This window comes from Parasteatoda tepidariorum, chromosome 8 (genome assembly GCF_043381705.1).
Source record: "Parasteatoda tepidariorum isolate YZ-2023 chromosome 8, CAS_Ptep_4.0, whole genome shotgun sequence".
NCBI classification, from domain to species: domain Eukaryota; kingdom Metazoa; phylum Arthropoda; class Arachnida; order Araneae; family Theridiidae; genus Parasteatoda; species Parasteatoda tepidariorum.
This window is the reverse complement of record NC_092211.1, coordinates 27,070,251-27,084,494: the sequence shown is the minus strand read 5'-3', so window position 1 is coordinate 27,084,494 and position 14,244 is coordinate 27,070,251. Positions and strand designations below refer to the sequence as shown.

Here is a 14,244-nt window from a genome sequence, read left to right as displayed (position 1 = left end):
CCTAAATTTTAAATAAAATTCCGTTATTCTTTAGTGAAAACTTTAAGATTAAAATCATTTGATTAAATCAAAACATTCAACAATCATATTGTAAAACTATAAGTGCTTTTAAATTTAAGCAAGAATTAAAAAAAAAACTAGCGTAATAACTTGAATTACACGCCTTTAAGAAGTGAAGGAAAAATAATTTATCAAGACATAATTAGAAAATATTACTTCGAGTCAAACAGTTTTGTTGTAAAATAGACATAGCTGTTTTCTATAATATTGCATCTTCTGAATAATATTCGTTTCTAAAATTTTGTGCATTATATAATGAGTAAACATGCAGTTTCCCCATAAAAATAATGAAAAGAATAAACAAAAAAATAAAGAAAAGGATTTTGATTTTAAACTATGACAAAAAAAGAGTATTTTTTAGAATATTTGTGTATTTTTAAACGTATGAAAGTCGCACGTACCCCATTGGGCTAATCTACAGAACCTTGAGAAACATTGAACCGGAATTCAGAAAATGTCTTTAAAACAACACATTTAGAATTTTCGTTCCGAAAATGGGTAAAATAACAGACAGCAGTCCATCCATTTGATTCGATAGTCAACAGAAAGTTATTTATAATCAATTAGTATTTATTACTGCTTTTAAATCTCTTTCCATAGTTAGTTTCTTTTTTGACACATGAAGAAAAATCACTTCAGTAAAATCACAGTACTGTAGTATAATCACATTTTTGATTAAAAAAAAACATAATTCAGATTAATAGAACCAAAACATACGTTAGTTAAGCCGTACATCAAATAATTTTTCCGTTCGCATGCTTATAGTTTTCTGGAAATTCTGGTTTCCAAAAACATAATTCTTATTACTACACATTTATTAAAAAATACTAAACTGAAAAATAAATTGAAAAGCATAAACGAGTTTTATTCCATGCCCAAAGATATCGCAATAAAACTACGAATTTTTAGCACAATTACCACAATATTTTTTTTTTTTTATTTACCTCCAATGAGCTGCACAATCAGTCTTGCCGATGACCTAGCAGACCTAGTGCGTTCTCCAGAAGTGGTATCCACTCTTTCAGGACCACCACAAAGGGGTGAGATACCGTTGGCCAAGTCAATTTGGACATCTAGTTTCCGCCACACTAGATGGCAGCACCGAGACTCTATTTGGATGCTAAAATTCACTAGGAATTTAATTTACCACAATATTAGATAACGATATCTTATTGTTAGTTTTACCAAAATCATTAGCTTTGGTAAAAATTAAAGCCCTTTGGTAAAAATTACTGGGCTTTTTGGAGTTAACTGATCCAGAAACGCGGTAAATGTTACCATATTCTGGTAGTTTTGACCATACTTTTTTCTCAGAACTTTATTTATAATAATCGTATCATTAGCAAGGAAATAAAAACAATGAGGCTGATGAAAAAGTCTTTATTGAAACACAATCAGATACAAATCTGAAACGTTTGAATCCCTTAAATCTTGAGGTCTATTTTATCTTTTCATCCAGTACGTGCTCTGAGATTTCGTAACTTCTTCACGATTTCAGAAAAATCCTTCAAGATGGATTGCGCGTCAGAGAAATAGGTTTGGAAAAGATCTTTCTTCACAGACATGGTCAGTACGACAGAGGCATCTGAATCAGCTATGCACGATGGTGCCAAGACGCAGAAGACTGCTAAAGCTATGAGAATGTGACTGGCTTGCATCTGTAAAAATATTATAAAATTTGGTTAAATTTTTACAAGGATTCTAAAAATATTTCTAAGAGTTAGTCATTACTTAAAATCTGAACAGCCTGTAGTTTTCTTATTCTGCGAAAAGCATTCATAAAAACAATTGTTGTCAGTTTACATACTACAACTACTTACAGTGTAAAACTTTTTGCAATTTGAAAATTGTTGTTCTGGTATCGTGACGTTCAGCCCCATCCAATTCTGTTATTGTTACGAAAATGTTTGCAATAAAAACCTTTTTTCAATAAAGCAAAAATATTGCAACTTAAAACCTTTCATCCGAAAGGGATTAAAAATATTTTTAAAGTTCTTTTGAAAGTATTCCCACTTAGGTTCATAATGACGTTATAGCTGACGTCACACTAGCGATAGGATCAAATTGCATTGTCCTTTAAAACTTCATGACAAGGTGGATTTTAGGTGAGCATACAAGACGTTGCGAAAATAAACCTTATAATTACCTAGATTTAAGATTATATTCACCTTAAGACTAGCTTTATTCAATGATTTTTTTCACGCCTGAAAACCCTAAGAAAACCATGATTTAAGGTTTTTATACAGAAGGTTGCTTTCCAAGGTTTTGGATTAGGGTAATGCGCGTAGAATAGATCAGATTGTCACATATCTCTTTTAAGATTAGAAGGTTTGCACGTAAACCGCATAAAAACCATTTTTAAATTTTACATTAAAGAGTTTTTGCTAAGTGAAAAAAAAACTTATTTTGATATTTGGGTATCCATATAGAAATTTCACATTAGTTTCACATCACAAATATATAGTTTTAAAAGGATACAGATTACATAATATGAAACTATTATTTTTTAATGGTAAACATTCGAAAATAGTATTTTTCTAATACTTTAGATTGCTACTATTAAATTTAAAGTATATAATAAATTTAACCATTTTATAGTTCCGCGTTTTAAAAAAGGATTCGTTTTTTCAGAGTTTTATCTCATCAGTTTTTTATTTTGAATTTTCATTTCTTTCTGTACAAAAACGAAATATGCTATTTAATGTAACTTATTTCTTTGAAAGGTAAAATGTGATTTAATTATTTCCATACTTGGTTTCAGAAAATATTTTCTGACTATGTTACTAAATAGAAAAATGCAAAAACAATTTAATGCTACTCTAAAATATTATGTGCACAGTATTTTTGCTCAATTTTTTGAAGTTCAAAGGTTTTCAGATTTTAAATTTGAAATAGTTTATTTTTAGTATATTTTTTTAGTTTTAGGTTTTCATGTGTTATTAAACTCATGCATCATTTGTTTGTTTACTTAAAAAAATTTATAATATTCTACTTTTTTAGACTCTGCTCATCAATATCCTTAATTGCTTTGCATTTATTTTTGGTTCTTGATGGTGTAAATATTTATAAATATCAATTTAAATACATTTAATTAAAATATTATGATTTTCGCTATTAAGATAGATTTGATTCCAAATTTTAGTTATACAAAATTTAATCATTTCGCTTAGTACCATTGCAACTTCATTGATAAATTTAAATTTTAAATTCTTAACTTATTATCGGTGACTATAAAAACTCATAACTTTACCAATTGTGGTAATTTACCAATAGTATGAAAGGTTAATTTATAATGTTTCTTAAAATATTTAAATAACTACTTCAATTTCATACGATGATTGCACACAGTTTTACACAACATATATTAGAAAAAAAAGCATATCACTTATCAAAAACTAAATATAATTTATTTAATAATTGAGAAAAGTAATTCAATGTGTTTACTATAAAGTGTTGCATAACAAGGTAATATTATTTAATTACTTTATAATAAAACATAGGAACATCTCTTTTTGTTTTAAGTCTTTAATTTTGAATAAGAAAGTTACTATGAATAAAATTGCTACGGTTGTCACTTTTTTAATAAAAAAAGCTGAAATGACAGAATAAGTTTAACACCAATGGTATAACAGTTACAAGTAGTTGAATGATAGCTTCAAAACCTAACTCTGTAATCAAAAGTAGAAGTAAATTGGAGATAAACAAACGATGATTTACAGCTTAAATACAAATACCATTATAATTTTATTAAGTAAAAACTGATGTCAGTTCAAGATTTTAGAATTTTTTTTCGTTAATTAAAAGTATCATCATATTCATCTATCAAATAACAATACAGCGAAAACAGTAAGAAATGATTTTAACTTGTTTAACCATTTATATCCATAACATTATCTTTTTAAGGTGGATAAATAATTAAATACTAATTATTTTAATCTCAAAAAACTTTATTTAGCAAACTAAAAAGTTACAATTATTATTAAGATTAAAATTTCCAGGCTGGATTCCTAATTAGCAAATTTCATGGATACATTTCATATTAACTGCACGAGTTTTCTACTATTAGCATAAGATTCGTAACATTTTTTAAATTTTTCGACAGAAATTAAAGAGTTTCAACACCGTTTAAACCTGAAGTACGCTTAGTTTTCTTTTCAAACTTTTTATTAGTAACTTTATTTAATTTTTATCTAACTTCGCTTTTCAATAGAATTTCGTATCCCGGTCTTCAATTCTCGGCGGGACAAACTCTGTACAGATACTACATACCTACGATAAACAGGTTGTGAAATACTATTATCTTGGGGTATTATCATTCGTTTCTTTTATGAATAGGTTTACCTTTAATCTTTTGCTTACGGCTGGTGCAATATGTGGACCACATGCAATGGTACAAATAGTACATCGTAAACAAAATGTTAATCCATATTACATGAATGAATCATACTTTGAGTGAGTTGCGTACGATATTACAAACACGCTCTATGACATAAAATACATTTGAAACAAAAAAATTTTACTGTACAATGGTTGAATAGAATATGATTTATGTAATTAATATGACACTGCACACAGCGCTTTCTATGAGAAATATTATCCACACTGGTCAAGCATAATGATGCATTCTAGACTGCAGTGTAAGGTTAATTTTAACGTCAGCAACAACCTTAATCACAAAGCCCAACAAGGCTTATAAAGGACTAGCAAATAAACCATGTAAGCTTGAAACAATTTTAAATTTAACTATGATAGTTTACGCGCTATGTGGTTCGTTTCGTATTAAACTTGCTTAAATAACACTTTTATTTTTTCCAAGTTTGACTCGACCTTTACAAAACAATTCTAAAAAAACCTTCTGAAATCAAGGAGGAATAGAAAACGTTCAAACAGAGGATAAATTCACCATCTCAAGGTGTATTTTAGATTTTATGACCATTTCTGAAACAAGGTTTATTTGCGCAACTGTCTTTAACGCTTTAAAAGTAAATGTTGGCCTGATCATTAAGTTTGCCACACAAACAAAATGCAGCATTTGACAGCCTGAACAAAGCTAAAATGAAAAAAGGCAAAAGCAAGGTTCGCAATAAAAGATAAAATATGAGATTTTTTCAAAGATATTTCTGCTTTTATTCAATGTTTAAGGAAAAAGGCTTGACAAGCTAATGTTTCTTTTAAGTTGGAAAAAAATTTATTAATCAACCTTTCTATGCCAACCAAATGAAAATATTAATATTCAATGTCAATGTTAATATTCTATGCCAATTGCTATAAAATTTCATGTAATATGAAGTTTCAAAAAAGTCACATATGCGAAGAAATTGAAATAATTTAAAGAACAAGATCTTAAACATTATCAAATTAATTTAACTTCAAAATCAGCTATAAAACAGCTATCGTACTATAAATTCGAATAAAAAAAATTATTTTTGAAGGAATATTTTCTAAGTTAACGTTTAAGGAAACTGTACCAATTAAAAGAATTTCTTTAAAAAAAAATTCTCAACTCCCCGTTTCTTATTAACATAAATTTAGGTTTTATCTTACCTTAGTTGTTGGTTTGTATTTCGTTCTAAAGTAAATGAAGGAATATTATACTACGGTAATCTTTTATACTTCGGCATGGTTTGACCTTCGAAAACAGCATAATTTGATCTCAGCAATCATTACATCTCAAATTTTGCAGAAAATATGCTGACTGATATATTTTAATGAAACTTAGCAAAAAAACAAACTCATTTTGACGTGAATCACGGTATTAAAAATGTAGAAAATCAGAAAAATATAAAAAATTAATGAAATATTTCTCTAACTGAAGTTCGATGCAATAGATAAAACAGGTTATTACTTGATGTTGTTTGAAAACCTTAATTAGAGTTCCATTGAGTTTCGTATCATTCTTTTTAAATAGTTGCATTCCTTGAATAATTTCTGTATACAGATGCATAAAAAGAAGGAAATGACTCTAAACTGTTACCAATCGTATTACTCGACTAGCCAGCACAATTTCATAGTGCACGTCATATAAACTTCATGGATAGAGATTTATTATATAGAGATTATTATAGAGATTTTGTATCGTTCGCGTTACGGTAAATGTAACTCTAACCTTATGTTCTAACCCTGCCACTGCGATTTGTAAGTAAATTTTCCCACATTCGCAGTAAAGGTCAAATAGCATAAGTTGTTTTGCATAGCGCATACGGAAATTAATTACGCTATGCAAAACCTCGTTAACGATGCTTATAGAGTTCGAATTACTATTAGAAATATTAAAACGCATTGCTAAAACCCTACTATGATGCCAAGTTGAGTTATTAGAGAAATTTTGAATCGAGTTTGCTTTACTTTAACCGTAAGAGAAATTTATGTTTAATAGCTTTATTAATTTTAAAACTCATTGCTAAAATCTTACTATGATGCCAAGTTGAGTTATTAGAGAAATTTTGAATCGAGTTTGCTTTACTTTAATTGTTAGAGAAATTTATGTTTAATAGCTTTATTAATTTTATATTCTAACTGGTAATTCTGCGGTTTGTAAGCGAATTTTTGCGCATGAGCTCTAAATTAAAGGACACGATACAAGTGGTAGGAAAACGTGGTTTAATTAAAGAACTGTTTTTTTTTTTAAAGAAAGTTTTCATGACATTATGGTTTAACGTCCTGATGTTGTTAAGTTTGGAATCGATTTTTCTGTGAGTGTAAAGTTAACTCAAACATCAGGCTATTTTTCTCCTTTGTGTTAATTTATACTTAATATTTAAGCGAAATTAATGATTAGTATTTTATAGAAAATTTAATCTAGTAATTTAATTCAATTCAATTTATCTTGTTAACTATTGATTCAAGATATTTTTCGGTAACAATGAGGTTGAGTATGTTATGTTTCATATAAGACTGTTATAACGGTTTTTTATAGCAAACATGTTTCAAAAGCAAAAATATATGCTCAAAAAAGTATGACTTAAACTCCCGAAATATGGTAAAATTTGCAGTGATTCCGAATCTATCGAAACATAAAAAAGCTCAGTAATTTTTAACAAAATTAACAATAAAATATGGTTTTATAAAACGTGAAAAATAAATTTATCGAATAAATGGTCTTTATGTCATGTTCTAGGGTAGCATTACTCTACGGTAAATTACCGAATTTTATCTCATTTACCGAATTTTATCACATTATTATTTATCATCAATATCAACCATATTTTGTTGCTACTTTTACCAAAATCATTACCAAAGCACCTAGGAAAAATTACCGAGTTTTTTAGTGTTTTCAAAGAGCTAGAAACATGGTAAGTTTTACCATATTCTGGTAGTTTTGATCATACTTTTTATTAGTGTGGTTTAAAAGAGTGCAGATGGTGTTATCATAGTTACATAACTGGATTACATAGTAACCAAATTTTTACTTTTAAGATATTGAGAATAACATGACTAAACTCTAAATACTATTTTTTTTTATTATAACATATTTATACAGCTGTAGTTTTAAGATCCTTTTTCAAAAGATTTTTCAATTTATAGCTAGCCCTCATAATGATTTAAACGATTTTTTTTAAAGTTTCATTAGAATCTAAACATCGGATGAAATAAATTTTGCGAATCTTAATGTATTTATTTATTTTTGGTTCATATTTTCATCAATAGAAATACTTCTCCCCAAATCGATGACGTAATTTGAAAAGATCTGCCCATGAAGTTTTTATATTTTATGTAAAATGTGCTAATAAGTTTTGCAAACTATACTCGTCTAAACCAAAGATTTGTTTATTTATTGGTTTATTGATACAACAAACATTTGCAGTCTCGTAGGCTCAATTAAGGCTTATAAAGCTTTGTCAAGTAGAAGAACAGATAGCACAATAAAGAGAAGGGCATCGCAAAGAATACTCCAGGGTTATGGCGGGATTCGAACCCGCCACCTCCACACTTAACAGAGCGTTTCAAAAATTTGTAAGAAGCTGAACGTTGTGTAAAAGGACAAAAACGCTTTAAGAAATTTTAAATAACTTTAAAGTTTGAGGAATTAAGAAAAATTGCAGGGACGTAAAAAAAAATAACCTAAGTTGGAACTAACTATTAAAATTAATTAAAAATTCTTTGCTTCATAACTTTTTATTGCAGCATGTTACATTCATAAATCTTCTTTTTATCAGCAACATAGACTTGTGCAAGACTATTACAGCGGCATTTACGCCGACTAATTCACCCGAATTAATTCCTGTGATCATTGTAACATAGAATTATCTCCTTAGGAATGAATATCAAAACAACGAGATTTTTGTAAATTTTTAAGCAAGCAAACGAATAGTATGAGACTTGTGAGACTTTTAGACTAATGCAACATAGACAAATGCAAAACTGCCACAGAGGCGTATAAGCTGACTAATTCACTCAAATTAATTCATGTGATCATTGTAACAGGGAATTATCTCCTTATGAATAAATTTCAAAACAACGAGATTTTCGCAAATTTTTGAGCAAGCAAACAAATAGTATGAGACTTTTAGACTAATGAGACTTTTAGACTAATGAGACTTATGAGACTTTTAGGCTTATGAGACTTTTAGACTAATGCAGGACTACTACAGAGGTGTTTACACTGACTAATTCACACGGATTAATTCATGTGATAAGCCGGCCAGGTGGCCGAGCGGTTGGCGCGCCTGACTGTGAAGCCAATGGCTGCGGGTTCGAATCCCGCTCTGGGCATGGATGTTTCTCTTTCTTTGTGTTGTCCTCTGCTGTGTGTGATGTGTGAATGTGTCCCACCCTAAAAACGGGTTTGTGGCAGTGTGGCGTGGGTAATGTTGCTCGCCTCCGTGACCTTGGTTCACAGGTGCCCACTGGGTAACGTGAAATGAGTAACAATTCCGGCATCTTCTAAGGCGAAGAATAATGTTCAATGCCTGCCATTTGAAAAAAAAATTCGTGTGATAATTGTTACATGTTGCTGTTGTTGTTGTTAATTTATGTCGCACTAGAGCTTCGCAATGGGCTATTGGCGACGGTCTGAGAAACATCCCGGAGGATGATCCGAAGACATGCCATCACAATTTTGATCCTCTGCGGAGGGAATGGCACCCCCGCTTCGGTAGCCTGACGACCTGCACGCGAAGTCGAGCACTTTATGGTAGCACAGTTTAACGAGGACCAATACCGCACACCCTCGGTCCCTACTCAGACTGATCCAAGTGGTCACCCACCCGCACACTGACCGCAGCCAGTCATGCTTGACTTCGGTGATCTGCTAGGAACCGTGTCTAAACGATGAGTCCAATGCGGGACTAATTGTTACATGGAATTATCTCCTTAGGAATTAATTTTAAAACAACGAGATTTTTGCAAATATTTGAGCAGGCAAACGAATAGTATGAGACATTTAGAGTGAACTACGAATTAGACGAATAATATGAATAATTATTGGAGATGCTTCAGCTTCATAATAAAGGATATTACAAGACGAAATACAATTAAGCAAAATAGTACACATTTTAAAAATATGTAAAAAAAACTTTTATAAGGAGAAACACATATGACACTCAAATGTCTGTCGCTTAGCCCCTACTTGGATGTCATCCAATATAGAAATAGTATCGATTATATTAGTTCTTAAGTTATTTTCATGTTATTTTTCAATTTCTTTTTTTTTTAAATTTCTTTTGTTTTTATTACTTACATTATATTTTTATGCTGGGAAATATCTCATATGGTTTTTCGTGGTTATATTCATAGGCTATTAATAATAGAAATGTGTGTAAGGGGCTGAATTCCTACAAGTCTACTGAATTAAAGACAAAAACAGTAATGAAAAGGTTAAGTCTTGACTGATTTACATTAACAGCGAATAAAGGGAAATTTATTTGTTTGAAATAAAAAATAAAAAAGTTGAGAAAAAAAAATTGGTCAAATTTTTTGAGGAATTACTGATAGAAACATTTTATAGGTAAAATAATCAAAACAATTTTAGTAACAAAATCATGTTTCTTTTTTTTCACAAAACTGAATCTAGAAATGCTGATATGTGACGGAATTATAAATAATGTCCAACTGTTTTTTTTTTATTTCCAATGAGCTGCACAATCAGTCTTCCCGATGAGCAGACCTAGTGATTCTCCAGAAGTGGTATCCACTCTTTCAGGACCACCACAATGGGTGAGATACCGTTGGCCATGTTAATGTGGACGTCTAGTTTCTGCCACACTAGATGGCAGCACCGAGACTCTATTTGGATGCTAAAGTCCCACTGTTAAACTGAAATATTGCACAACGCTCATTTTCATATTGATACAGTAATAGTATGCTATTCCAAACTATATTTGTTACTCTCGATGTATTGCTATTGACTGTTTGCAAGTCTTATGCCTTTTGTTTGTGCAAGTCACGCTCTTGCACTTTAGGCCTTCAACGTTTTCTCGAATATCCCATTCTATAGTAATGGGTTGAGTTAATATTCGCATAATGTAACAAATACAACAGCAATGCATGTTTTTTGACATTTAACAAAATCAACAAAACTACTAAACGTATAAAAACTTAAATATCATACAACATTAAAAAAAAATTTATTTCGAACAGCAAAAACTTACATTACATTAGATAGATCGACACTATGAAAATACCTCACTTAAAAAACTAAAATAACTGAAAATAAAATCAGAATAATCATCGGAGTCACAAGGTTCAATATCAATATCAACTATTTCCACAATCACATAGTCATTGCCCGTCGGGGTGTTGTTGTTAGTATGAATCGTTTCCTGTGTGTGATCTGGGAATACAGTTGTGCGGTCAGAAGCATGGGAAGATGAGTTTTGTGGTTCAGTCACTTCATTTTGGTTCACTTGTCTTTTGAAGCGTTCGTTCCAATTTAAACTACCTCCTAGACATCCAACAATAAGTAAGAAAAGTAAATTTAAAGACACGCATAAAGTTTGTTTGAAATGCATAGCTGAAAAAAATAAAACACTTATTATTACAAAGTAAGGAAACTGTACGAATTCGAAAATGAAATAAAATAAATTAATTAAATAAAGTTGATATTTAATTTTAAAGTCACACGAAAACATATTACTCGTTTATGAAAAACAGAGTACATTAATTAAATGCAACGTTATTATAATAAAAGTCAAGCAGCAGTAAAAATAGCAATAAGAAATTAGTAATAATAATCAAATATTCTGGTGTACTTTAAAATAAAAGATTATTTGGGCTATCATGATTTTTTAATGTAGCGATTTAAATTTTAATTTTATTTTAATTAATTTTAATTATTTTTAAATTTTAAGGAATCCTTATTAAATAGATAATAAAAAATCAGTTTTAAAAGTTTATGTAAACTATAACATAAGTTAAAAATTATTAAAGGGCTCAAAGAAAATATTTATATTAACTGGAAAATATTTTTTTAAATTCCATTTTCCATGAGTTCCCCTTTTTAGTTTTTCAATAATGAAATAGTTTCAAAAGCAATAAATTAAAAATAAATTCATTAATTATTAGTTTACTTAAAATTTATTTTTAAAAAGCATTAATATGTTATTATTGAGCAATATTCCTCGTATTAAATGAATAAATGAAGTCATGATAAATACAAATTAATAATTATGCATTTTTAAAACAGATTTATGTTATTTTATTCATACGGTGCATATTTAATTTAGATTTTTTCTTAAGACTACAACATTTGCGTCTTATATTTTAGTAGCCTTCAACAGTAATTTATCTTTATTCATTTATTTTTTTATTTTTTTATTTGAAAATGAGATTTTTAAAATTAAAACTTCTTATTCAATTAAAGAACTTATTTAAGTTTCATTTAAATTTTTCCAATTCTGAGGAATAGTCTGAAAGTGGAGAACAAATTTAAAAAAACAGAAGGATATGCATTATATTTCCAATATTTAATCACAATAAGCAAAAAAGAAAGTACAGCTGCAATTATATAACATGGAATTTTACTCTTTCTAATAATGAGGAAATTAAGTAAATTTCAGTATTAAAAATTTTAGGCTTAAATCCATATAATGTTTTCGAGCAACACAAATTATATCAAAAAATTTTAATTTTTTGCACTTCTTACCTTAATTTGACCTGGAATTTTTATTTTACAGTGTAGGATGCGCATCAATAAAGACCATGTGGACGAAAATTTTAAAACAATTAGCCTCAACACCTTTTTCAATAACCGCTTATGTAGATAATAAGGGACAATGCTAAAATTAATTCATTTCAATTTTTTAAAAAGCAAATATTATCCATATATAGAATGCACATCAATCGAAGTCTTGTAGACTAAACTTACAGGCATTTAGCCAGATAAATTTAAATATTATTTTACCATATTCAAGCAAAAGAATCAAATAACCATAAATAAGATGATATTCAAACTGTTAACTGTGAGAAAAACCGTTTATTAACTGCTTTCACCTAATACGGTTAAACAACAAAAATTTTATTCCAGCAACTGGGCCCACCCTTAGTTCCTTACAGCTGAGTACATATTATAGTCAAGAGGACTAACCTGTCAATCTCATGACAGACAGAATGGGGGTTCGGTTCCCAGGATCGACACCACAATATTTCCGCCATTCCCTTCAAGACGTGAAGAGTTTCCAGCGTCTTCCACTCCTCAATTTCTGAATTCTGTACTGTTATAATATAATACTCACATTCACACATAGATGGCAGCACCATAAAGCTGGTTAAAACAAAGAGCTATAACGATTTTGAAACCATACCAGTTGTAAACGATTTTAAAACCAAAATGGTAAAAAATTTTCTTTACCGTAAATTTTATGGTTAATTGGATGGACAAACTGTTGTCAGCTATTTTACTGTAAATTTAGAATGAAAATTCTAACAGTGTATTTGTATGCCTTTTGTCCATCTCTGCATTCCAAAATCATATATTTTGTAATGCGGTTGAGAAACTAACTTAAACTAGCTTGCCATACCAGTTACTGGATGTCTTGAAATCGAGTAACTGTGTAGAAAAATCAATTAAAAAAGGAAGAGATAGAATAGTACGATGTGCTACTAGATGCTTAGAAATTAAAGAAATTTTTCACAGAAATCAGTCATAAACTCCATCAACCTAAGCCGCTTCCCTCCGAAAAACTGTGGAACAATGTTTCCAGTACACCTATTTTTTGCGACAATGCCACAGTTCAGTCTAACTATCAGATTATCAAGAGGCGTACTATTGTGTAGATATTATTATTATTTGTTCCAACTAATACTATTTATTCACAATAATGGTATTAGTTAGGATGATCAGAAAAATTATTAAGCAACGTTTCCATAATAACCATTATTCGCAACAATACCACAATTCGGTTTAACTATCAGATTATCAAGAGGCATACTATCAAGGGACGTACTTTTAGTATAGTTCGTATTACGTATTGGACGTACTAATAATATTGTTTGATAATACTAATTCCATTATTGTGAAATATTAGTATTGGTTGAAGGTATCTAACATACTGCAGAAAACATTGATTGATGATTGTTTTTCTTATCAGCAAAGTCATTTGCTGACAAACTTTGTGACTAACATTGAAATCCATTGAGAATAAAAACTGGTCACCTAGGTGGCATAGAACAAATTGTAAATTTTTAACTCCCCTTGATTTTCTTTTGATTCTTCAAGTCTTCGATCATTTTGAAGGCACTCAATAGTTTATGCGCGTGACTACTGTAGTTCTTATCTGTAGAATCTGTATTTATTTGCTTCCTCAATTTTTAACAACATTAAGTATAGTAATAATATTAATACAAATCACCTTTGGACCAGCTTAACTACCTTTCAAAGTTATCTGATACAAAATATAAACTTTAATGATAACCAGCCGTATGTACAATGCAGCTGTATTTAAATATTCCAATTCTTAAACCCCTACTTAAATCCTGAGACCCTTTTTAATTTTAAATAACAATATATTAATAGAATTTTTTCACCGGCTATTTATAATGATTACATGTACATGTGTACATGTATCAATATACATAATAAAATATAATTGAAAACGTTTTAATGGGAAAGCGTAAAGGTCTTCATCAGGGCATGACGTTTACGATAAATGTGATATTTCTGAATAAAGAATTATTATCCTCAGATAAAAATTACTCTTCATAATGTATATATATATATATATCGCCATTCCCTTCAAGACGTGAAGA

At 29.6% G+C, this 14,244-nt stretch overlaps 1 protein-coding gene and 1 long non-coding RNA gene across 3 annotated transcripts in view; both read right to left on the bottom strand.

Moving 5' to 3' along the window:
• Nucleotides 1–1,424: 1,424 nt before the first annotated feature.
• Nucleotides 1,425–5,723, bottom strand: LOC107450443 (uncharacterized). Its single transcript, XR_001584921.3, has 2 exons — nucleotides 5,605–5,723; nucleotides 1,425–1,718 (listed from the first exon to the last, which is right to left on the bottom strand). It is a non-coding gene; the product is annotated as an uncharacterized lncRNA (long non-coding RNA).
• Nucleotides 5,724–10,608: 4,885 nt separating this feature from the next.
• The window catches only part of LOC107450452 (uncharacterized), a 32,946-nt gene continuing 29,310 nt past the window's right edge, over nucleotides 10,609–14,244 (bottom strand). For both annotated transcript variants that reach the window (XR_001584927.2, XM_016066237.3), the window contains one exon: nucleotides 10,609–11,011. The gene's annotated coding sequence lies outside the window, so the exon portion shown is untranslated. The remainder of the gene's footprint in view (nucleotides 11,012–14,244) is intronic.